The 23,688-nt window shown below is 36.1% G+C and overlaps 1 protein-coding gene across 9 annotated transcripts in view; it reads right to left on the reverse strand.

Annotated features, from left to right (window-relative positions):
- Positions 1–23,688, reverse strand: part of foxp1b (forkhead box P1b) — a 194,094-nt gene that overhangs the window by 101,225 nt on the left and 69,181 nt on the right. For 8 of the 9 annotated variants that reach the window (XM_088917906.1, XM_088917901.1, XM_088917905.1 and 5 more), the window contains one exon: positions 19,925–19,994. The gene's annotated coding sequence lies outside the window, so the exon portion shown is untranslated. Of the gene's footprint in view, positions 1–19,924; positions 19,995–20,998; positions 21,048–23,688 lie in introns of those variants that run through there. The other variant, XM_088917898.1, reaches the window with a different exon arrangement.

Raw genomic sequence — 23,688 nt, forward strand, 5'->3', positions numbered from 1 at the left:
CAGATATTTGTTTAATAACTGATTGCTGCCATGGCTACGGTAAACAAGGGGCCCAGGGTTTGTGTTTATGAACAAACACATCATCTTGCAAGAGCAATTTAACATTAACCAGGTGGAATGATCAACAGATTTCATAGGTGACTCTCAGGGCAGGACTAATGTAAACAGAACCGGGAGGAGAAAGGGGCCACTCTCAGGGAATCAAGGTCGATGCAAATGCTGCTGAGCTAGAATAAACAGCTGGGGAGAACTCAAGACAAACAAACAGTCATTCCCTTGACATTTGAAGAAGCATTAGGGTTGTGCATTACAGCTGCTAGTGGCCACCATGAATCTGAACAAGGCTGCAAGGAAAGGATATCTCCTTAATATTCAAAGACTTGTTTTGTACACACAAACAAGGACTGTACTCTGTTACCAGCTTAACAATGCTCATCTTCATAAATCTCAACAGATCAGCCTATAAAACCTGTTAAACATTACCTTTTTATTAGGCAGTAACTGGACACAACAAACAAAAAGAAGTTTGAGGGTCCCTGAAACCTACAGACCTTTCTAAACAGTTGCTGGGAAATTGCATTTGCATGACTTTGTCATTTTCCATTGAAAACACTTCCTTTATGATAAAGCAGAAGCATAAAACAATGTTGCCTCATAGTTTAAAAAAGCAAATGCTGAGGTTAAGCTCCCTATAATCTTAACATGGCACACAGGTATTGAAACACTGCCACACATCGCAGTTTCTTAGTCTCAAGGATACAGAGCACCGAATGAGCAGGAGAAACAACTCCTGTTATTTTTTTCTTTCAAATATTTCACTAACTGAACATTCACATTAAAAAAAAACTTTGTATCTAAGCAAATCAGGTTAGCGTACAAGTAAAAAAAAATTTGCAACCTTCCAAATGTCTCTAAACCGCGGTGTTTTAACAACTGTAACAAAATCTTTCAGAAGAATGACAGGTTAATACTTTGCATTTTTGAAAAACATGTTTTTTTGGAAATATGGATATGTGTGCAGTACACATCTCAGACACTGGCTAGGTAATAAGTATTTGTTTCAGAGCAAATACTACTGTATGTCCATGAAATTTAAACATCCTAAAATTAGTTATTTTAACATGTACATAATAATCAAGCCCATCTACACAAGTTGTAATGGACTGCATGAAACAAAACAAAGACAGACAGGCTGGACGTTTTATGGGACATTCTGACACATCAGAAAAACAGAGCATGGAATGCATTAAATTAATGCAAACAAATACTTCTCAGCACTAGTGGTCTAGGTCCACATAAAAGTCCCGACCTTCCTATTGTAGACTTATTTTGTGTTAGCATCACAAAGTAAAGAACATGAAATAAATCTTTTTCAAAACTCTGAGAAAACTAAGTGATTTGTCACAAAGTCTAAATGAAGGACAACTTGTATTTTCAGACAAATAACTACTTAAGAGATTAGAAATCAGGGAAACCTTCCTAACCTGGTTCGTTCTCTGTCTATGCCTGTCATTCAGAGTGAAACTACCAAAAAGACTTTGATTTACCTTTCCCCATAATGGAGAATATATACCTATCTGAGAGGCACTATGGATATTTATTGCTGAGACTGAGGACTGTAACAGGATCTTGAGCCATGAAGTCTCGATTCAAATGCATTAACACGCGAGAAGCAGAAAATAAAGTAAGAGTGTCCTATACTCTTAATGCTTTGAATTATGATATACATGAATGTAACCCATTACCAAGACAACATGTCTTGTAATTGAACTGTAAGGGGATTCACATTCCACACCAGTGCATAAAAAGAAAGATGCTGTTTTTTTATATAACACATTTAACAGGCATAACTAGGCTTTACAATAGAGTACACAGCCAAACTATGATTTTTAACAATATGAGAAAATCAGAAACATTTTATACAGTACACGTATGTTTGCACCTTACACATGAGAGTCTGTACAATGAAAGCTTAAGTATTTTAAGCAGAGTGAATCTGCTTGTCTATTTAGATTGAGACTAAGTAAACACAAACCAAACATCTTTAATACCAGCTTTATATCAAGTAAATTATTATTTTACTGGATGGCAACCTCTTTTATTTGTGGTTTACCACACATTCTTTCCTTAGTCTCTTTCATTTGACTTTGATAATCTCGCTTGCATGTGGCTTACATAGATTAACACTACAATAAAAGCTCCTCAGCAATGAGAGTCATGGGTCTTTTTTTAACAATATCCAAGAGGTGGGAAATGCAGTTCTAACCCCAGAGCTCATGTTACCAATTAGACCTGTCACAAAAAACCAAGTCTTCAATCTCCCACATCCGTAGGGATCCAGAGCTCTGCTTATTGTTTTAACATTATTTAAAGTGTGTCATATATTTTTAATCATTTTTTACTCAGATTCATACTAGGGTTTTTCTTCTGGGACTAGAAATGTGGACTTTCAAGAGCAGTAATTTGTGAAATGCGTTTACAAGGCAAGGGAATATTGTTCTTCCATCCTAACGTCTTCAATTAATACTGTGAGCCACAATAACATGAAGTAGTAAATGAGAAAAAAAAAGTTTTAGGGATTTACTTGCATTCTCATTTGTGATATGTAAGGCACTATTATTATCTTTCATGGCACTGAAAGGTTATGGCTATTATTTTTTGTTGCGTTTTTATTAAGCTCACGATATGGATCACTGGCTAGCTTAGTTTCTTAACGGTATTTCCACAAAAGTACTAAAATCTTGTCAGTGGGTAACATCCTTCTAGCCTGCCCCTACCCCTGGCACTTTCTCTCCACGCTGCCCAGGAAAGGCCACTGGTGGCAGACGGACTGCTTTGTCCAAGAGTTTTCCAAATCTTCTTGTTCGGAGCTCAATATTGGGGTCAAATTAAGACAGTGATCTCCCTGCTGATGAAATTGCAACATGAATATCAAAGAGTGTAGAAAGAACTGTTTTCCTAAAAAATATTTCAAAACTAATAGACCAGCTTTTCCACTACATGTAAATGTGATGTTCTAGAGAAAAGTGGAGATAAAACCTGTGTTGGTCTGAATATGGCAATTTCCTGATGTGGGATAATGCTGTTTTTCTATAGTGTCAATGGTTAGATTCTGCATATCACATGTTTATGTCTTCTAGACATCCAATAAATATGGCTTTTAAAATATGAATTCTTCCCTTCTCGGGTATAAAATGTGCCTTGTTTTGGTAATTATGTCCAGCTACAAAAAACTATGTTATAGTTTATTTCTAGATGCTAGCAAGAAATGCTGGTATCTACTTCAAATATAGTATTTATGACCTATGAAGACGAAGACTTCATTTTTTATCATGTTTGCCTGAAAGTAAAAGTGTAACAACAGTACACATGTACAATTCAGTAAAAACAGGACAGGGTATTTAATTTTCAATGTTGGTCTTACACTTAGATGTTAGATGACACTATTAATATTTAAAATGGAGCTAATTAACACACCTGTGAAATATTCTTAATGGTGTGCCACTTAGACATGAATGGAATAGACCTAGCCAGCCATCTCAGAAAAGTGGATTCTTTCAACTGAAATTCCACAATAGCATTATAGTAACATTAACAGTCTGACAGCGCTGACACTATGTTAATATGAAAGAAAATTTGGCATACTCGTAAAATGCAAAATTCTACATTTCTTAGAAGAGATAGGATATTCTGACATTATTTCCATATTTATTCAAAACAGCACAGAGACATCAGCACTGAAATATTTCTTTCAAAATGATAATTATTAAACCTATTTTTACCTCACCAAACTAGGATGATAGATTTAATTAAAAAAATAAAACAGTTTAAAACTAGTCTAATGGATTAGCTCCACATCACAGTATGGCCTGCTGGTTAACAATGGACCAGGTTACTCCAGACTGTGGAAGAGCCAGAAAAAATACAGTACAAACAGCAAGATGTAAAAGTGTGAAATGCTGACCCAAGCATTATCAAAACCTAATTTCTCAAGTATGAGGGCTGTCACATTTTAACTATGCTTTATGTGTGTCTGCTCTTACTTTCCTGAAAACATTTACCTCTAGCATCATTAGCACACCTAATATTAAAAAATACAAATCCTTTTCGATTACATCAAATCTCTATTTCTAAATATGGTGCATGGTTGGTCACTTTGTTTTTTTCTTCTTCAGACCACTCAGAAAAAAATAGTGACATGACAAAAGTGTGGGCAGTTCTGGTTTCCTATGATGCCTGGGCACAGCAAATACTAGTGATTTAACTTTATGAGTTAAAACCTAGTAGACAAAAATACAAATTAAATTGAGCAAATGGTCAAACAAATTTAAGCTATGTCCCTACTAACAGTTGAAATCAAGGTATATGTGACGTCACACAAAAACAAGCTGAGGGAACTCATTAGACAACTTTTTAGCATGAGATTTGTCAAGAAACAATATGCTTATAAACCTGCTAAATCTAGCATTTAGACCAATTCAACACTATCCAAGAGTATACAAAATAAATGGTTGTGGAATATATTTAGATTTTATTTAGAAATTTCTTTCCTATAAACTGTACATCGGTTTAATTATGTTAAGCTGGCACAGATGAAAAATTCCTGAAAACAAAAAGTATTGAATAGAAATGCAATTGTGTACACTATAGTAAGCAAGCATTACATATCAAAGGCTATAGTACATCCTGTATATTGTGTTTGGTATAGTATTATATGGTTCCTCAAAACATTGTTGGTCAGACACTGTACAAGTAGGATCAGTGTACTTTTGCCATAAAATCAGAAATGCTGTACACCAGAGATGCATGCTATTATTTTAAAAGCCTAGGGTCTCTAGGAAAGGACGCAGGGGTTAAAAAGGAGGAGTATGTACCTTCCATTATGCAGTTAAATTGAAGGTAAAGGGCACAGGGCTAAATACTGAAAGACCTTGTATGAATCTCACAGCTTTAATGGAATCAGGTTTTAACAACTCTTTTTCGTTAAATACAGCCGATGTCAGGAGGATGCGTCCCACTCATAAAGCAGCACAATGACAATGTACAGTGGCACTAATACAAGGACATAGTTCATCATGACATTTTCAGCAATTCCCAACTGATTAGGGTCATTATGTTGGAGGTCTGATTTATGTTGTCATTTCCTCTCACCGATCCTGCATCAATGAATCTTAATGAATTGGTAAATAAGGGTGAAGATTACACTCTATGACACCGAAACATTCCTCATTCTCAATGCCAGAGATTTATGTAGCCAATTAGAGACTAACAGAGAAAATTGGCTGGCAGAAAAATAATATTCTTTATGGCACAAAATGGAAAAGCATTCCTGCTGAAGGGCAATTGTATTGTCGGTGTTAAGTCCATAAAATAACCCTCTTCTTTGAAACACAAAGGATTCATACAATGTTTGAGCTGAACGCGCCCGTAAATACAAAAGTTTATAAAAACAGTACTGCGCAATTACAAAGATTACAAAGGTCTCTCTTTTGAATGAAACTTAGGTAATGAGATTTTTTGCACAATACTGAATTACCATTATCGTGTTTTATCATTACATATTGCCTCTGAAGCTTTTTGTTTATTCACAAAATATCAAATTATTGATAACTAGCAAACCTGGAAACACCGATACCCAAAAAATATTAAAGTGGTAGAATTCCATAAATATCATTTTCCGTGTAATTGTTAACCATCTTGATCAGGTGATCTAAAATAAACTAGCTTAAATACTGCTGCTTCTGTTACATCCACTAAGTTACGTTTTGTTATACATGTGAATTTTATAAACAAACATCAAGACATCAGAGATTTTCTGTTGCCTCTATTGTTTTGGGGAATGCCCGCTGTCAGTAAACCCTCTTCAAAATTTGGGATTTTACAAAGAAATCAATTAATATCACGGTTGCAGGAACTTGTTTCACATCTCCAAAGTTATTTCCTTGCAGAGGAAAATTCTATGGCCAACACGTGTTTGTGCGGCCACCTTATCTGGTATCTCCTTCGCTTTTAAGAATAAAATGTGTGTTGCCTGAAAGAGTGAAAAACACCTCTTCCTATTAATCCAAACTTCTTAAAGAAACACTTAGTAAGATAATGAGGTTCTTTATGCATTACATATTGTGCCTAGATTTAGTGTGGGGAGGAAGCTCTCCACATCAAACAGCCGTCACTGCTATTAGAGAGAGCTCACAGGAGAAGAGGCTGAAAAGGCGCCGTGTGAAAAGAAGTGGAAAATTAAAGCTGAAGCAGTTGAGGAAAGGGCTTAATTTACTGGCATGTACAGTATGCAAATGAGATTACTCTCAGCTTAACTGCATCATTTATGTCCATAATAACAGCATCATCATTACAGGGCTCAAATTAAATTACACCGTAATTAGCATATCAAAGTGATTGGTTAAAGTTTAAAACAAATACCCAATTTTGTTAATGAACAGCTGTAATCATCGTGTACACTCCAATGAAAACATCCAAAACAAATATATGTTTTAGAGAAAGAGAAGGGGGATTCTTCAAGACAGGTTTATCTGTTGGAGGACTTACCTGGCAGGCTACAGATTCAGGTTAATTTCACAAAACTAAAGTGATCAAAGATGCAATTTGTAGTCTTGCCACTTTGGGAACTCATCATCAATAAAATACAATTACTTCATGCTTGCTAAAAAAACGAGCACTGATTTGTTTGCGTAATGTTTCAAAAACACATCAACAGTTACAGTGCATTAGTCAAATTGGCTGTTTAACTGTTTCCTTCCTCTTTGTTATTAAAAAATCAGTTCTGAAGAAATACAGCTATTGTACAACTACCGTTTTCATCATCCAGGACACAATATTTCTGTTGTCCATTATTGCAGGTCTTAAGACACAAAGCTGAATTGTGTTATTTACGCATTGTCAAAAGAGTGCTATCTGCAGCTTTTAGACACTTTGGTGTCCAGGTATTATCGATTAAATTGCAACACAGCATCTTAGAAAGTGAATTCTGCTGTTTTAAGTTTTTAACACAAGTCAATCATTTTTCTTCCTTCCTTTTTTTGGCAAACTGGTGGTAATGTACATTATCAGAAACAGACTGTTCAAAATTTAAAGAAGTAGCTTTTCATTTTATTCATTGAGGAATCCATTAAAGCCCTTATTCCTAAGAAGTATGTAAATTATGTGCCTTTCAAGGTAGAGCTAGGGCAAATCCACTCCATCAACTAATGATGGACCTCATTACATGCAGAGAGTATTCATAATGAGGAAACAGCTACCCACCATTCCGTGTTCTAACGTAAATCCCTATGAAATGTTAATATCTTACTTCTAATTAAAGGCTACTAAGTCCAAATGCACCTTCATGGGCAATAGCTAGCAACATAAATTTTATTTTTAACAGTACACTACACCCAAAGATGAGTGGCCATGTAACATTCCATTAATTTATATTTAATACTAGATTTTTTTTTGTTCATGCTTTTAGTTTCACACATTCCAAGCTGGTATATTCTATCTAAAAACAGATTTCGGCGAACTGTGCACTGTGTCATTCAGCGGTGCATATGTAAAGGGTGACCGATAAGGAATAAACAATAAAATATTATCATGTTCTACACTGAAACAGTAATGATGTTTATGTTTACCAGTAAATGCACTGCAATTCTTTGAAAATGACCTTGACATTAGCAAGCAAACAACACCCTAACAAAGTTCATTTACAGCAGATGTGTTTTCCTTCATGAGTTCTAAGGAAACAAAGGGAACAGCACTTCACAGAAGAATATTATGTTGATGTTCTGAAATCTGTATAAAAATGTTTTAATTAAGCGTTGAAGAGGCTATATTCTTCTGCTTAATCCTCATTATCGAGCGTTTTCAAAATGATGTTCTTATTGGCATTATTAAACATAAGGAAACAGACTAATGCTTTAATAAAAAGATATATGGTCAATCCTGTAAGAGTTTTTTTTTTCTTTGAAGCACTTTCAATTTTATTAATTTGAAGTACATCACAGAAGCTTTAAGGAAAGCAAAACTGAGAATAAAACCAATTAAAGTCACTGAACGAAAACAAAAAGAAATGCAATTCCTCTATTAGATTTTGTGGATACAACCAAATATATTTATATAACAGAAGGTTCTCTTCATGGCATCAGCATTAAAGACCCTTTGATGCCTGAAAACGTATTACTAATTATGCACTATTATTAATCTAAACAGGTCTAATGCACTGTGAGTTAAAAATCATTGCCAGTGGACATGGCATGATAATTTAATGATCGTTCTAATTCACATACGTCTTTCAGGACATCTATTTATTTATTATAAACACCATCATGAATAACTGGCTTTATTCTGACTGTAGGTAAAGATAAAGCATGCCTTCACACTTCATTATACAATAATTTGACAGGTTCCATACACAAAACTTAGAGGAAGTGAAACTTGCAATACACAAGTTAACCACAAAATAGCATTAGCAAAGCTTAATGTCTTTGATTCTAGATTTTGTCAAGATACAGGATACTCTGAATTTTGATAATTTTTCTGTCATGGGACAAACATACTGTATACAGTATTCAGAATCCCATTCACTAAAAGTCACACCAAGAGTTAATGCTGCACACGTGTATTTTAATTGATATATAGTGCCGATAAAAAGTGGTGAACCCCAAATATAAATATGGAAACTTCATAAAGTTACCATGATAAGATAAGACCACTTTATTGGCCACATACAATTTCTTGTATTTCGAATTTGTCTTTTCGCATACCCCAACTTGCTCTCCATGAGACACACAGACACAGAGAGAAGCTTAGGGTAAGCCATTTATATGGTGACCTGGAGCAGCTGGGGTTAAGGGCCTTGCTCAGGGGCCCAACAGAGTAGGATTTCTCTGCCGGCCACAGGATACAAATCGGCAACCTTACAGCCACAGGCGCAGATCCTTAGCCACAGTGCCACCGCTCTGCCCCAATAGCTTTCCTGAAGGTTTATAGTACTCAATTTAATTTCTCTTGAAACTTAATGATGTATGAATAAAAAAAGGTGAGTAATTTAGATACAGGGAATGTGAAAAAGTAAGTGAACCCCTTTAATACTCATCTTGAGGGCTGTGTTTGGAAGGCGCCACTCTATATAAAGATCAGAAACATTGTGAGTTTGGCCTTCATCTTACAGGTGTATAAAAACAAGTCAGGTCACAATCTAAGAAAATATGCGAATACCTCAGAAAATGAGTAATTGATGCTCCTCTGTCCAGTTAAGCTAATAAAGCATTTCCAAGTTTACAAATTGAAAAAAGTCCCAAACCACAGTAACTCTACCCGGAAACAGTTGTACTACCAAAATCTCCCCAAGAATAAACTGGAAAATCATCAAGTAAGTTACAAAGAACCAAAGACTAACATCCAAGGTACCGCAGGCCACTCTTATATTGGCTAATGTGACTTTTCATGACTCAAATATCATAAATTGACTGAACAAAAATGGTGCACATGGGGAGATAGCAAGGAGAAAACCTATGCTCCCCAGAAAGCACACTGCTGCCCATCTGAAGTTCACCAAAGCGCATTAGATGATCCAAAAGGCTTCTGCAACAATGTCCAATGAATGGACAAGTCATACGTACTCTTTGATCTCAATGAGAAATACTATGTCCGGCGAAACTCAAACAATGCTTTTGAACAGGACAACATAATCCTAACCCTCAAGCATGCTGGTGGGAGTATGATGGTTTGGGGCTGCTTTGCTGCCTCAGGACCTGGATGGCTTGCTTGAAGAGGATGTCAGGCCATTTGTCTGTGACCTGAAGCTGAACCAAATGTAGATCTTGCAGCAAGACAATCCTAACCATACAGCAGAAGATCTAAACTAGAATGGCTACAGAAAACAAATTCTGCATTTTACAATGGCCTAGTGAGGGTCCAAACGTAAACCCCATTGAAATGTTGTGGCAGGACCTGAAGCGAGCTATCCATGCAAGGCAGCTCTTAAATAGCACAGAGATGAAGGAATTATGTAAGGAGGAATGTACCAAAATTCCTCAAAACCAATGTGAGAGACTGAACAATGGTTACAGGAAATGGTTTGTAGCTGCCATTGCTGCTCAAGGAGGGAGCCACCAGTTACTGAATCTAAAGCTTCACATATTCTGTCACAAATAGATATTAAACGTTGCATTGTTGGAGGATAAATAAATGTTGAAAGAGTATCATGTTTTGTGTCATTTGTTTCATCAGGGTAATTTAATTATTCAGACTCAGGTTAAGATCTAATAACATTTCAGATTTTAAATATGTGGAGTATGTGAAAATCCTAAGGGGCTCACAAACGTCCTCTCGCCAGATTGAAAAAAAAGTATGGTCTTTTTTTGTGCGCTTAATATAAAGTATTTAAAATGAGCTTCTACTCAAAGTCCAGGAAGGAATGAATGGAAAATAGTTTGAATGCCATTACAAAGGCAAGCGTTCCTTGCAACATTTCATCTGAAGAGTTTTCTGTGATGTAACAGCTTTCTGTTCTAGACAGCAGGAGAGAAAAACATACTGACAAGAGCACATTTGCCGCATCTTCTGCTTATTATGTGCTTTCACCTCTAATATTTCCCATATCCCACCTTCCTTTTTTTTCCCACGGACACAGATAATGTCAGACAAACATCAGAAACATGAGGATTTTAGAACTGAGGTGACACAGGGGAAGAATCCAATACAAAGATACAGAATCTTTGAAAAAGGAAAGCTTCTGAGATGTTGTTTAGTGGAAGCAGTTAAAAGTTCTTTTTGAAATCTACAAAAAGGTTTAGCATTGCAAAAGCCACATTCACATCTGGCTAACAAAAATGAAGCAGAATGGATATAGTTAGTATACTTATCTTTGAAGCTGCAGAGGTAGATCTTCTTAATTCAATTAAAAAATAAAGGAATTCTTAGAGTAAATCTGTGTTCCCTTAAATGTTCCCTCAAAATTTGCCACAATCATTAAGAAAAGTAACAGTTATGCTGCCCAAGAACCATGGCATCTTCACAGGATCTTACACCGAAAACAGCTGAATGCAGGCCACACAAATGAATACAGGATGCAACAGAAAGAACTCTTATTTGAGTTGAATGAATAAATATGAATTCGAGATGAATAAATAAACAAGGCTAATGGAGATTAAGCACCATCCTTCACACAAACAGAAGGTGAGTACCCAAGCAAGCCAGGGGGAGAATGTGTGAATTTCAGATGCTGACAAAGATCCAAGGAACTCTGGAGGTTTGATTTTAACACTTTCTGAGTCACCCTCTGCAGAGCTGTGACATTTGTTTCTTATTGTCTAAGTGGCAGCTGGAAGCTGATCCTTTTGAGGGCCTCCCAACCTCTGGCTTAGCTGCTTTAACACAGAGGTAACCATATTAGGATGTGGATGGTAAAGTAAACAATAACATAGTTGCAATGAAATGGAAATTTTTCAGCTAATGGTGTTTGTCATTCCTGTTTTCCATCTTCTCGAATATTTTCTTTTCTAACCCTAGGAGACTTTGTTTATGAAAACAAACTTTTAGCCCTGATTTACTGAAAGTGGTGCACTGCGTAATAAGGACATTAATAAAAAAAAACACCTTGCAATCAATTTTACAAATCATCTCTGATTCCAACTGTAAGAAAATTTGAATTGAGCAGCAAAAGTGATTTCACCTACTTGCCAAATTTAAACTTGCTACACACATTTAAGTTTTAGTTTGATAGCCCAGTCTGCTGAAGAGGAAAAAAGAAAGGCATCCAAACATGTGAAAAGGTATGATTTAAGTAGTTCGCTAACACGGAGTTATAAAAAATTCAAAGGGATATTATGTGATATGTCTAGGGTTCTTCCTAATTTAAACAGTATGTAACAGAAATCTGAATGAAATGCTACTCTTTCTTTACCCAGCAGTGGGCTAGCTGTTTTGGTGTTGTGATCACTCTATTTCCAGAGAAACTTAGAAGGAAGTATAATTAATTATACTTTCACTCCTGAATCCAGGAGGACATGCTTCATATCTCCACTGCTGTGCTCGTGTAAAGCTGAATGCACCAAACAGGCAAATCTAAATCAATAAATCACAAACAAGTAGCAGTTCACAAGTTCAAAGGCATGATGTCCAGCTTACCGCATCTGAACACTTCAGTAATAATAACCCAATTGTATACTTTTTAGCCCTCTTCATTTCAACATCACAGTGGTATAATATTCATGTTCTGGCATAATGATCCTGTCACAGAAAACTATGAGCTATTTATTTACTTGGTGCATCAGCTATTTCATTAAGCAGACACGTGTTTTTCTGTGAACTAACAAGTAACACTCCCTGGACTGTGTGAGAAAATATCATCCCTATATCATTTTATTCTACTTATTGCACAGTGCACAAACCCTATCAGCACTTTATCCTTCCCAGTCAAAGTGATTTTGCTCGGGAAGCAGCACAATACAAGAGAGACTGACTCAAACTATGTAAATGAACATGAATATCTTGCAAATTTGGCAAAGCTTCTTATTTGAATTAAATATATATATATATCCAGATGTGTATTCAATGGCTCAGAAAAAAATAAAAAAGTCTGATGAGTCTAGAACTTCAATCTTCTAGGACCATGAATTTAGTAGTCACTAGCTTTTACAGATTTTCTTGCGCATTGTTCAATTCAAGATGCCTTTCCATAGTATAAGATAACAACCAAAGCTGCCACTCACCCAAATAGCAAAGTTGGCTTTCCTTTGCTTTAAGGTGAACTTCAGATAACCTTATTTAAATTCTTCTGTGCTTTCTATACCACCAAGCTAAAATACATTTATTCTTTTATTGCATCAGGTTCTTCCTGATGACTGTGATAAATTATGTTAATGTTTTTATTTTTCTTGCACACTAACCATAGGGTCCCTTCTCACTCATTTATATTCATGCAGTCTGTGCTGACATCTCAACACCACATTCTCTAACTAGCTCCTTCACAATATCCGAAGCTTTCACTTTTGAGTTTGAATACATTTGGAGCACAGCTGCCATAAAACACCTTTTCTTCACGTTCAACCCATAAGATCGGGTGCAAAACAGGGAGTGTAGCCCATCCTGACAACTAATAACTGTTGTAGGCACAGTATTCATGTGTACACCGCCACCTTCATCAGTCACAAGCTACTGTGGCTAAGTTATTTTATGCTTCTTAACATGTTTCTTTTCATACTTTCAAAAAGACAAGGTGTCTAAAGTGGACTTATTCCTGCTGGGCGGGTTAGTCCTGGGTCTGAGCCGACGGTTACAAACTGTTAACTGTGTTCATCAAACAGGCCCTTGGGCAACAGCAAAGTATGAACAGTAAGGTTGGCAGACACCCTTATCAAAAGATAACTGCAATGCAGAAAATTTACATTAAATCTGAGGAACAATGGTACAGGCACAATGAGGTAAAACAGATTAATAAAATGACAAAAGGTCAGCACAAAGTGGGAGATAAATGCAAGTGCTTATGAACTAAAACAGCATACAGTGTGGAAATAAATCAGAAAACATCCTATACCCTATTGGTATGTATACCCTATTTACAGTGAATAAGTATAATAAGCAAGCGACATGGCCAGTCTACAAATTAAAACCGTGTAAAACAGTGTAAGACTAAGTGAAGGATGCAGTTGAGAGCTGAGAGGTAACAGGCGCTGTCTAAATGGATTAATCTTGAGCAACTGGTCAGGGATTGCTGATCTGATTTCTGGAGATTATCAATGGGAGTGTGAGAATGGAAAGGGGGTAGAGAAGATCTGGTGGAAACTAGAAAGGGTAGAAGACAAGAGACAAGATTGAAGATGCACAAGAGCAGAGCAGATGAGACAGTGATAGGTGAGAACCTAGGCTTCTGATTCAGATGTATGAAACAATACAGGGGGACTTGAGTAACGGGGCAGCAAATGGGTGGATTGTGTTGGCAGAGAGGAAGCTGCAATAGTACAATGGAGAAGACGTGTGTTAGGAGTAAGACAGCAAGAGGTCAAGACTGGCATCAAGATTGTTGGCACAGGGGGAGTGGAACAGGGTGGTGGAGGAGTCAGAAGGAACAAAGATGGGAGAGGACCATAGACAATGAAGAAGGGGAAAGGGAAAAAGGAGGCCAGACCTCAAGAAGATAAGCTTAAAAAGGTGGGAGTGCATCCAGAAAGAGATGGCTGAGCGACAGGCAGAGATGTGGGAAGAGACACAAATTAAATTAATCCCTGAAAAAGAGGTAAGAGATCCCAGGGAGCAAGTGGAGAGAGAGAGAGAACTGTAGGGGACCCAGGACAGAACCTAGGGGAATAAACCAGTGGAAAGAGAAAGGAACAGGGAGTGAGCCTTACCAAGGACCTGGTATGTGTGATCTGTGAGGTAGGAGAAAAAACCTGCTGCTTGTGAGCAGCTCCTGACATTCCTTTTGTTAGCAAGAATTGACATGAAAATAGAAAGATCCATAAATGTCGTAGAAACTTTATGGTAGAGAAAGCAAAGCGCATTAAGACAGAAGAGATGGTGACAGCACTTGAGAGAAGATAATCTGAAACCAAAAGGAGGGTAGTTTATGCCGGGTGTGCCAGACAAAAACCAAACCGGAGAGGGTCAAGGTGCGGGAGCTGGAAGAGGAAAGTGGAGAACTAAAGGAGCATTGAAAGGCAAAAAGAAGAAGAAAGGTTGATAGTTCTACAGGACTGAGAGATCAAAGCTGGATCTTCTTAAGAAAGGTGTATTGCACATTTAACAAAGGGAGTCTTTTGTTAAGCAATTGTTAAGTACATGGTCATGAAGCAAGTAGGAAATGTCACAGAGTTACAGAGGGGAAAAGCAGGAGGAGTTGGGGAGTAACTCTTAGGCAGGAGGCTGATGGGATGGGTGGTGGTGGTTGATAGGAGAGAAGTGCATGTCAAACACTGGAGGATAAAAAGGTGGTAAACTTGATAGATGAGATAAAAGAGTTAGTGAGGTTGGTAAGAGAGGAGAAGGTGAAGAATAGCTTACAAAAATTATTGGAAGTACTAAAAAAATAAAAACATTGAATTATATATGAAAACAAAAATAAATAAAACTGAAACCTATATTAACGCAAAGACTTTCAACTGAGCAGGTATGTGCTTTTATATTATTACGAAAGGGGCCCCATCCTGAGAGTACGATCAAGAGCAAAGATGTTTTTTAAACTGCAGTTATAAAGAGGATGCCAATTTTATACAGCTAGAAGAGCCTTGAGGCTATTATGCCTGTCACTATATTTAACTACTGTATTGAAGCTCCTAAACTACATTCTGGTAGTTACAGCTCATGAAAAACACAGTGACAAAACTGCTAGTGGCAGAAACATTTAACTTTCTTGTTAGCAATCTCCCCCATGTGGCACTTTAGCAACAGCAAGTTGTTTATTATGTTCTGTGCTAGGCAAAACCGATTAAACGGAACTCTTAAGAATCAAAGTGTTATAAATGCATGGAAACACAGCGAGCTGTAAATTCCATGGAATTAAAAGCTTACCAACCCTAATACTAATACATGGCAATTTCTAGCTTAATGCTGATATAAAGAAATGGCTTTTTTATGTAAGCAATAAATGCACAGGGCACAGTGTCTGCTAATATATTTTTCGAAAGAGAAACATCTGCATATGACCTCTCTTTGGCCTTGGCTTATGAATTTTAGGCTTTCTTCACAAATCAAAAGATTAATTTTTCTTTCGCTTGTTTTGTCCTGTTCTGGAGAAAATGAAGCATTTCACATGCAACCTAATTCAAACACATTTTTAAAGAAATATAAGTAATCTAACATTAGCCTGAACCCTTATGTTGTTCCAAATGTATTTTATCAGTATAATAACCCCATATTTTTCAACACAATACGAAAGCAACCTTGTAGGTAGGAAACCTTAGGTAATCACCCAGAAAAAAAGAAGAGAAACCAAGCATGTAACACACAGCCCAAATGAAAATAGAATCATTTCATTTTTAAACTACAAAAAAGCTAGAACATTTTTTTAACATATAAAGGTTCTTTGGTGTTAAAATTAAGAACTTTTCCCATCCCTTATTGCAGGGCTATAATCATTGCTTCCACGGTCTCTTCAGTAGCCAGTTTTATGCAGAATAAGGAGCACAGCACAAAACAAACAGTTCATTTTCTAAAAACCATCCGTATTGCTACGGAAGAAGCAAAAAAGTCCAAATTATGTTGGCATCTTGTTTGCTTTTTATCTAATCACCATAAGGCAAATGGATAAACCATTTTTGTCACAGTTTCAAATCCCCCTTCACATAGCAGCAATTGAAAGGAGGACAGCGAACAAGCCAGACAGCTGTGCACTGCTGCAAAGTCATACAAAAGGGATGATTCAATGGCGATACGAGAGGTGTTTAGATTATAAAAGAATGCAGTCTAAAAAAGAGACAAGTGCACACAGATCCAGAGATGCAAGGGCTCCTGAGTGGTTCATCTGATAAAATTCTCAAAATGGAGCACAGGTGGAATCATACAGCCAGAAGGACCCCGCTCTAAAGACTTGATGGCCTTAACAGGGAGTCATCCAATTGACGCTCAGGTGACTTTAATCTTAATATGCGATAGACCCATCCAAAGTCTGAGATCAAGAGCAGAAGTATTTTTAAACAGCCGCTGGATGTGTGACTTGTGGTGCATCATGGACAACTGTGCCAGACTGGGCTCTTGCATGACTGAGAGTCTGTCCCCCAGTTGGCATAAAAGCCCTGCTGCAGATGATCCATTGTGGCAATACAACTGAAACTAAATATCTGAGCAGTCATCACTCCTAAGATGGATAGGGGATACCAAGGAAAGACAGACTGAATAAAAACTGGGAGGCAAATCAGATCCAGCAGGAAATCAGAAGTGGAAAATATAGCACTGTGCTAAATTACAGTGCAATAGTAAATAAAGGCTTCAGGGTGTCCCCAAAAAACAATTTAACAAATTAGCCAACACATATAAAAAGACAAATTATTCTAAGAAGAAATTCTGTTAGGTTCTTCATAACCTTCCTTGAAAATATAAACTTACATATGAAACTCAAACTGTCTACTACAAAACCAACAGGTGCTCCATTAGGAGAATTACAATATCCACAGTAAATATCCACTGTTTTTTTTCTTTTCATCTTCATAGTGCAAATCAAATATTTTCAATAGAAAAGAATGTACTGTAATATTCATGTTTTTGCTGGCTGGCAGCAGCCCAATTTAATTGTAATAAACAACTGTGGATTGATGTAATTTTTAATTCCAACACAAAGAAAAAAGTAAGAGGACACAAAAGGAAATGTCTCACTGACTTCTCTACATGTGTAAAACCTGTTTTCTCATTAAACTAAAGCATATTTCAAAACAGCATTAAATATTGAAGCATGTTAATCCTTTAATCTGCCACAGGGATTTCAGCATTAGAGATGCAATCAAAATCACATTGAAAAGTTGTGTCAATAATTAGGTTGATTTCAGCATATTAACATTAATTACACTTTAATTTGAAGGATTTGAAACTGATCTTACATCTGGAAGGACCAGATGTGAGCCTAAATATGATCTATCTTACGATATTGTGTTACAAACACACTTCAGTCAACCTTCCTTTCTTTTAGTTTTTAAGCATATGTCTTATGGTCCAAAATAAGACCCACAAATCACTGTACAAAATAATAAATAAAATACCATTTAAGAAACAATCACTAAAAATTGTTTAAAACAAATCAGAATATTATATTTTAAGTAGGGCTAACACAATGTGATATATCGGACGTTTTGAGGGGGTTCTTCAAGCTCCTTGTTTATAGGAGATGTGCAAGAGGGTTTTAGATCTTAGGCCTTAGTACCAGTGGACACTGCAGTATTTGTAGTTCATTCACACCCAGGCAGAAGTGTATATATTTCTATCAGATAAATAAAGGAGGTTGATATGATTTCTGCAAGATTGGTTGGCCATTAACAAAAGAAAAATGTGCATGTAATTATTTACAATAGTAGAAAACACTTTTTACTTAGTTAAAGAGATTACGTTAGTTATCTCTTAGTTAAGAGATTACATGAATTACAAAAAAAACTACAGCATGTAATGGAAATGAAACTAGACAGGATACATACTTCCTCTACAGATCGCCTGCAATACAAGAGCTTATTTAAAAGCTTTAGCCTACACAAATTAATGGGTTATGATTTATTGTATTTTTCTGAACGTAACAATAGACAGTTTCCAACTTAAAGTGATCTCCATGCCCTTTCAAGTTGTTCGAACGTACTTATTTATGCATTATTTTAGATTGTTCATTTCTTGAAAACCTGAATGAGAATTACTAGGTTTAGTTAAACTGAACTTTAATAGTAGCTGAAGACCTTTCTAAAATGGGAAGAGACTAGGAAACCAATAAACCTAGAACTAAAGATTTTTTTTCCAAACACAGGTCAGATATCAGAAGCAGACTTGCTTTAAAATCAAGAGAAAATTTCATTTATGATGTTAGGGTATCAGCTTGTGTGAGAGGAGGAGTGCTTGAAGAGTTTTCACTGTTCTCTAGTTATGTGCGTTTCACAGCAAGATAATAAGAATTGGTTTGGCGGACCTGTCACCCCTAACTTCTAATCAAGTAGACAGAACACAAGAGATTTAGCAGCTTTGAAAATGAGTATTTCAAATGTGTACATAAAACCTGTCTAGTAAGATGGAGTCCTAATCTATTGGTGTAAACCAGCTTGGCACAGTTTAAGATACAAAAATTACATATGGTTCAGTGTTCAGTGAGGTGGCAGAGACAGCACCATTAATATGAATTCATGAAAAGAATATGCATTCCAAGCTTCCACTGTTACATCACTGTTGCTATGGTGTCCAACTATTATTTTTTTTGACAAAAGGTGATTACGAACACATGAGTATTCAGAGAATGGAGCTGCGTGCATGAGGGCTGGCCCATAACTAAACTATCATTTTAAATAAGTGTTTGAACATGCATTGCATTTTTAAAGCAATTATAACAGCCCCTACCCCCCCGCTGCCAAAAAAGCATCATCTTACACGGCTAATAGGAAATACAGAATGTAAAATAATGTACCCACTTTTAAATAGTTTTCATGCACTTTACATGTCATTATTCTCAAGTGAAGTCTTGTCTTAAAGGTGACATCAAATATTTTCTGGGCCGCAGTATGAAACAGAATGCCATTTTTGTTGTCCACTATATTGTTAAAATGTACTGATCCAATGTGTTTTCCAAAATATTTCTAACCTTCTGTCTGTTTCCTGACATTTCATTGGCAAAACAGAAGTTTTTCCTATGCCTTATGTGTACAAGGCCTCCGAGCAGTAACACTTTCTGAGAAGTACTGCTCAGCTAGCACCCCATTGGTGCTCCACAGGCAATAAAGAATAACTATTATGAAGAAGCAGCAATTCCTAAAATCAGAATCTGAGAGCTGTACTAAACCATCAATATTTCCAAACCACTGTAAACTCTCAATTTCTTTGCTGGAAGTTAGGTATTACAGTGTAATCATGAATAATGTTAGCATTTAATCAAGATGGTCAAATTTAGTATTGGTGTTTTCTGTAAGTTTCTGCTTTCAATGAAAGTGAACATTTTAAGTAACTTAAGTGTATTTTGTTAACATTTTGATTCCATTATTTGTGGGAAAAGAAACATGATCCATATATACAAATAACTGTTAAATTAAGTTTGTTCTTTCCATTGTTTAAAAACATATGTGCTGAAACTAAAACGATGACTGATAATGTTTGACGTAAAAATTACTTACTCGCTCAGGGGAAGAATGAAAAAGTAAACAACAATAAACTTGTTTGTATAGCATCTACAGACAACATTACAGCACCAGTCAGTTATTAGACATTTTAATACATCATCTGACTCATAGGAAGTGAGTCTTAAGTAAAAGTTTGTATTTACCTTCTTCAAGCACTTGCTTGTTCAAAGCAATCTTCAGTTCCTGCCACCTTCAGAGCTCAGTCTTCCTACCCTGCAGACAGAAGAAATGACACACTGTAATTGAACAATTACAGCTTATAAGCACTTGGTAACTGTTTGTAGGCACCACACTGTCAAAAGCAAACACAAATAAATCAACAAAGAAGTCCAACTGGACATAATCGTGCCTGACTCTGAGAGTTCATAAAAACAGCCAAGAGATACAAGTACAGTATGATTTATTTGTACCAGCATGAGCAAGAAGCCATTGCTTAATAAGTACAACCTGCTTTCGAGAAATGTCATTTTCATTTCTCTATTTCTGCTTCTTGAAACAAACTTATTTTTTCGCCCTGTGCCAGATGTTTTCTATTTTATTGTCACAGTGCAATCTGTGATGTTTGCAATCTGTGTTGTTTGTCCTTAAGAGTGTCTCTTCTTAAATTTTTCACAATCCCATGTTCTCACATGCCAACTAAGCTACTTTCTCATTTTGTTAGTGATGCTGTGATTACTGGCCATGACGTTTTGACGGTTAAACTGTAACTCATCAATAATCAGTTCGCCATGAGTTAAGATTATGAAACCCCTGTTTATATGCAAGCCTGACCACTATGACTGGACGATCAGTTTTTAAATCATAGATAAAAACATCCGCATGATTTCAAAGAACAGAATGACAAGTGCAGTTTACTTTTTACAGTATACACAAATGCCAGTGGTAACTAAATACCGAGCACTCATTTTTACATACGAAGATGGCCTTTAGGTTGTTACAATTAAGTTCAAATTGGAATAAGGAGGTATCTGCACTTTCCAGCATAGAGGAAACACTGTGTTCTGTTTTATTCTTTATGCTTTGCATTGTATACTCATAGACATACACACTGTAATTACAACCCCCATTCTCCTTTGTTTTCAAGCACAGAACAAAGATAATTTCAGTCAAAAATGAGTCTATATTACAACATTGCACATTTGTGTGGGTGTCCATTACCCTTCTGTAATTGAAAACTGAAACATCAGCTCAGTTAAGAGATATTACAGAGTTATTACCTCTTGCTGATTTGCCAGGAAGGTCACCTGCACTTCAAACAAAGAAGAAGTAGGGACATTAAATGCATGGATCAAAATATGAAATAAAAAATGTTAAGTTTATTTCAGTCCTCAATGTTGCCTTTAAAAAGATCAATGAAGTCTGAAAGTGGCAAAAATGTTCCAAGACCTGTACAGATAAACTCCTTAAGTAATGTACACCTTAAGTATTAAATATAAATAGATTCCTTGAACTATGACATTAACTTCAATGTGCTAAACTGTGTTATGCGCCACCCTTACAATTTAAAAAACACTGAAGAGAAAATGAAAGGAAGTTGCAAGTTATTTAAACTAAGATGCTTTAAACCACCAGAACCTTCAAATCTCAGGCGCTAATACGGAAGACAGAGACACCATGACAGCAGAGGAGCGAGGAAGGTGGCCTGGACACATCCAAGTGCTTTTTACTTGACTATGCAAGATGGAGCTCTACAGTGAGCTGGTGCTTGAGACCCTCTTGTCTGGGTCAGTTTAAGAAGGCACATAGCCTGTCTAATACTTGGATCAAATCTTCACAAGGGGTCTGAAAAAAACAAAACCTACAGAAAATCAAGGAAAGAACAACCATTTATCTCAATCAGGTATACTTTACATCGGATACTGATGTGCACTGACCCTTAGTTAAAACAAGATACCACAAATAATAAGAAACAAAGATTATTCCAAAAGCTCTTAGTATTGATGGACAAACTATCCTCTTCCTAAACCTAATTCCTTCTTTTTCATACCATCAAACTATTCCTGCATTGGCCAAATATGTTCCCATTTTCCTAGAATTTCACTCAAAATAACTCATATCTCTGTCCCTGTGGAAACAATTTTCTTGAAAAAGCAGGCTTTTTCAGCTCTGGTATTACCTGTCTTTAGTTTGTTCCAATGTTTGTTAGACAGCTGTGCAACACTTTAAAGCTGAATTTAAGTCATGATTTATATGACACATCACAGCAACTCACTGTGAATATACTGTATAAAGCTTCCCATGTCAAATGTCTGACAAGTGGATACTGAAATTTGAACATACAAATGAATATACAGAGAATTACATGTGCTTGGTTTCTTTAAACAGAAATAAGGTTCTTTTGCAAAACATTCTACCCCTCCATTTGTAATCCAGAAATAATATTTTGAAAGAACACAACAAAAATAATATTTGTCAATATTTGGCTAAAAACTCTTTGCCCTTAAGAAAGCAAATAACAAGACATATTTCACAGACTGCACCACCTGGTGGCTATGTACACTTCTACTTCATGAGAAAATAACACTAATTCATCATAATAAAGCTGGCTTAATTTTAGGTTCTGATGTGCAACATTAACTGAGCATTTGAGTTACAGCAGGACTGTACACTTATGGTCTATTCAAAAGAAACAGTGGTGCATTATCTCAAAGGTATTTGAATGAAAACACAAAGGGACATCAAAATATTAAAAACACAGATCTTTTATACTGTGCTTTTATGTGTTTCATATTTGGCATTCAAAATTGCGGTATACATTTCTACAACTTAAGAACTCATCTGAACTATTCTGCATAAAAAGCTGATAAAACAGAATAGCATGATGTTGTTCTCTTAGAAGATTTATATTGCTCTGTTAACATACGAAATGGAAACAAAGCACCACCAGAGCTGTGGGCTAGGGATAAATTTAGATGGTTTTCCTAAGCACTGTATATTTACAGTAATCAGACAACATAAAGCACATTGAAAAAGAAGAAAAAAAAACGTTCAGTTTATATTTAGAGCTCTTGAGATTTAACCTTCTGTTTTAGTCAGCCAAGAATATATTTTCAGGGTCCATGAAAAAAAAAAATAAGTGAAAGCAAAGCTAATGCTATTTGGAGAATTTAGTATAGTTTGTGATTGGGAGCAAAATAAAATAAACCATGAGATCCTTGACAAAATAATACAAACACTCCAACAGTTTGACAGATATCTATGCTTTGTGATTAACCCATAAATGTATTGCCATAAATTGACAACTGTATTGTGTATTGCCCTAAACGTGTCTGAACTACATACACTGCACACAAGATTTAGGGTGACAGATACTCCCAATACTCTTCACACTCTGGACTGAGCACATATAAGTGTGTAGACTATCATGACATCTGTGGATCTGATCCTTCTGAAAAATAAACACAAATGAGCACATACAAATTAATCTCACAGATACATTGGTATCTTTAAATACCATATATGTGGTATGTTTCACCCACAAACAGCCATTTAAGGAACTTGCATTTAAGGGAAAATAACACTTTAAACTAGTGTTCTACCCCTCAACCCTACTTTTTATATTCTCCAAATATCATCATAGAAATGTAATTACACAAGAGTATCACGAAGTTTAGGAAGTCCCAATTTGGAAATGAATGTTATTTAACTTCACAGATTTTGAAAGAAATATATCCTTATAAAAGGTTCTAAGCTGGCTTATCAAGCAGCATATTATGCAGAATACCTAGCTCTAAATACTATCCGAAAAATGAATGAAAATGGTGTTTTGACTTCTGTTGTGCAACTTGACCTTAACACCGCATTGTTTCAAGGAAGATAATATTAACTAGTGTTAGATCACATGATTTTTAGAATGTCAGGGATAAAGGAAAAGAAAGTAATCCCATCATTATTCTATTCTGCCCAT

The sequence above is a fragment of the Atractosteus spatula genome, chromosome 5 (assembly GCF_055471065.1).
Source record: "Atractosteus spatula isolate fAtrSpa1 chromosome 5, fAtrSpa1.hap1, whole genome shotgun sequence".
Classification (NCBI taxonomy): Eukaryota; Metazoa; Chordata; class Actinopteri; order Semionotiformes; family Lepisosteidae; genus Atractosteus; species Atractosteus spatula.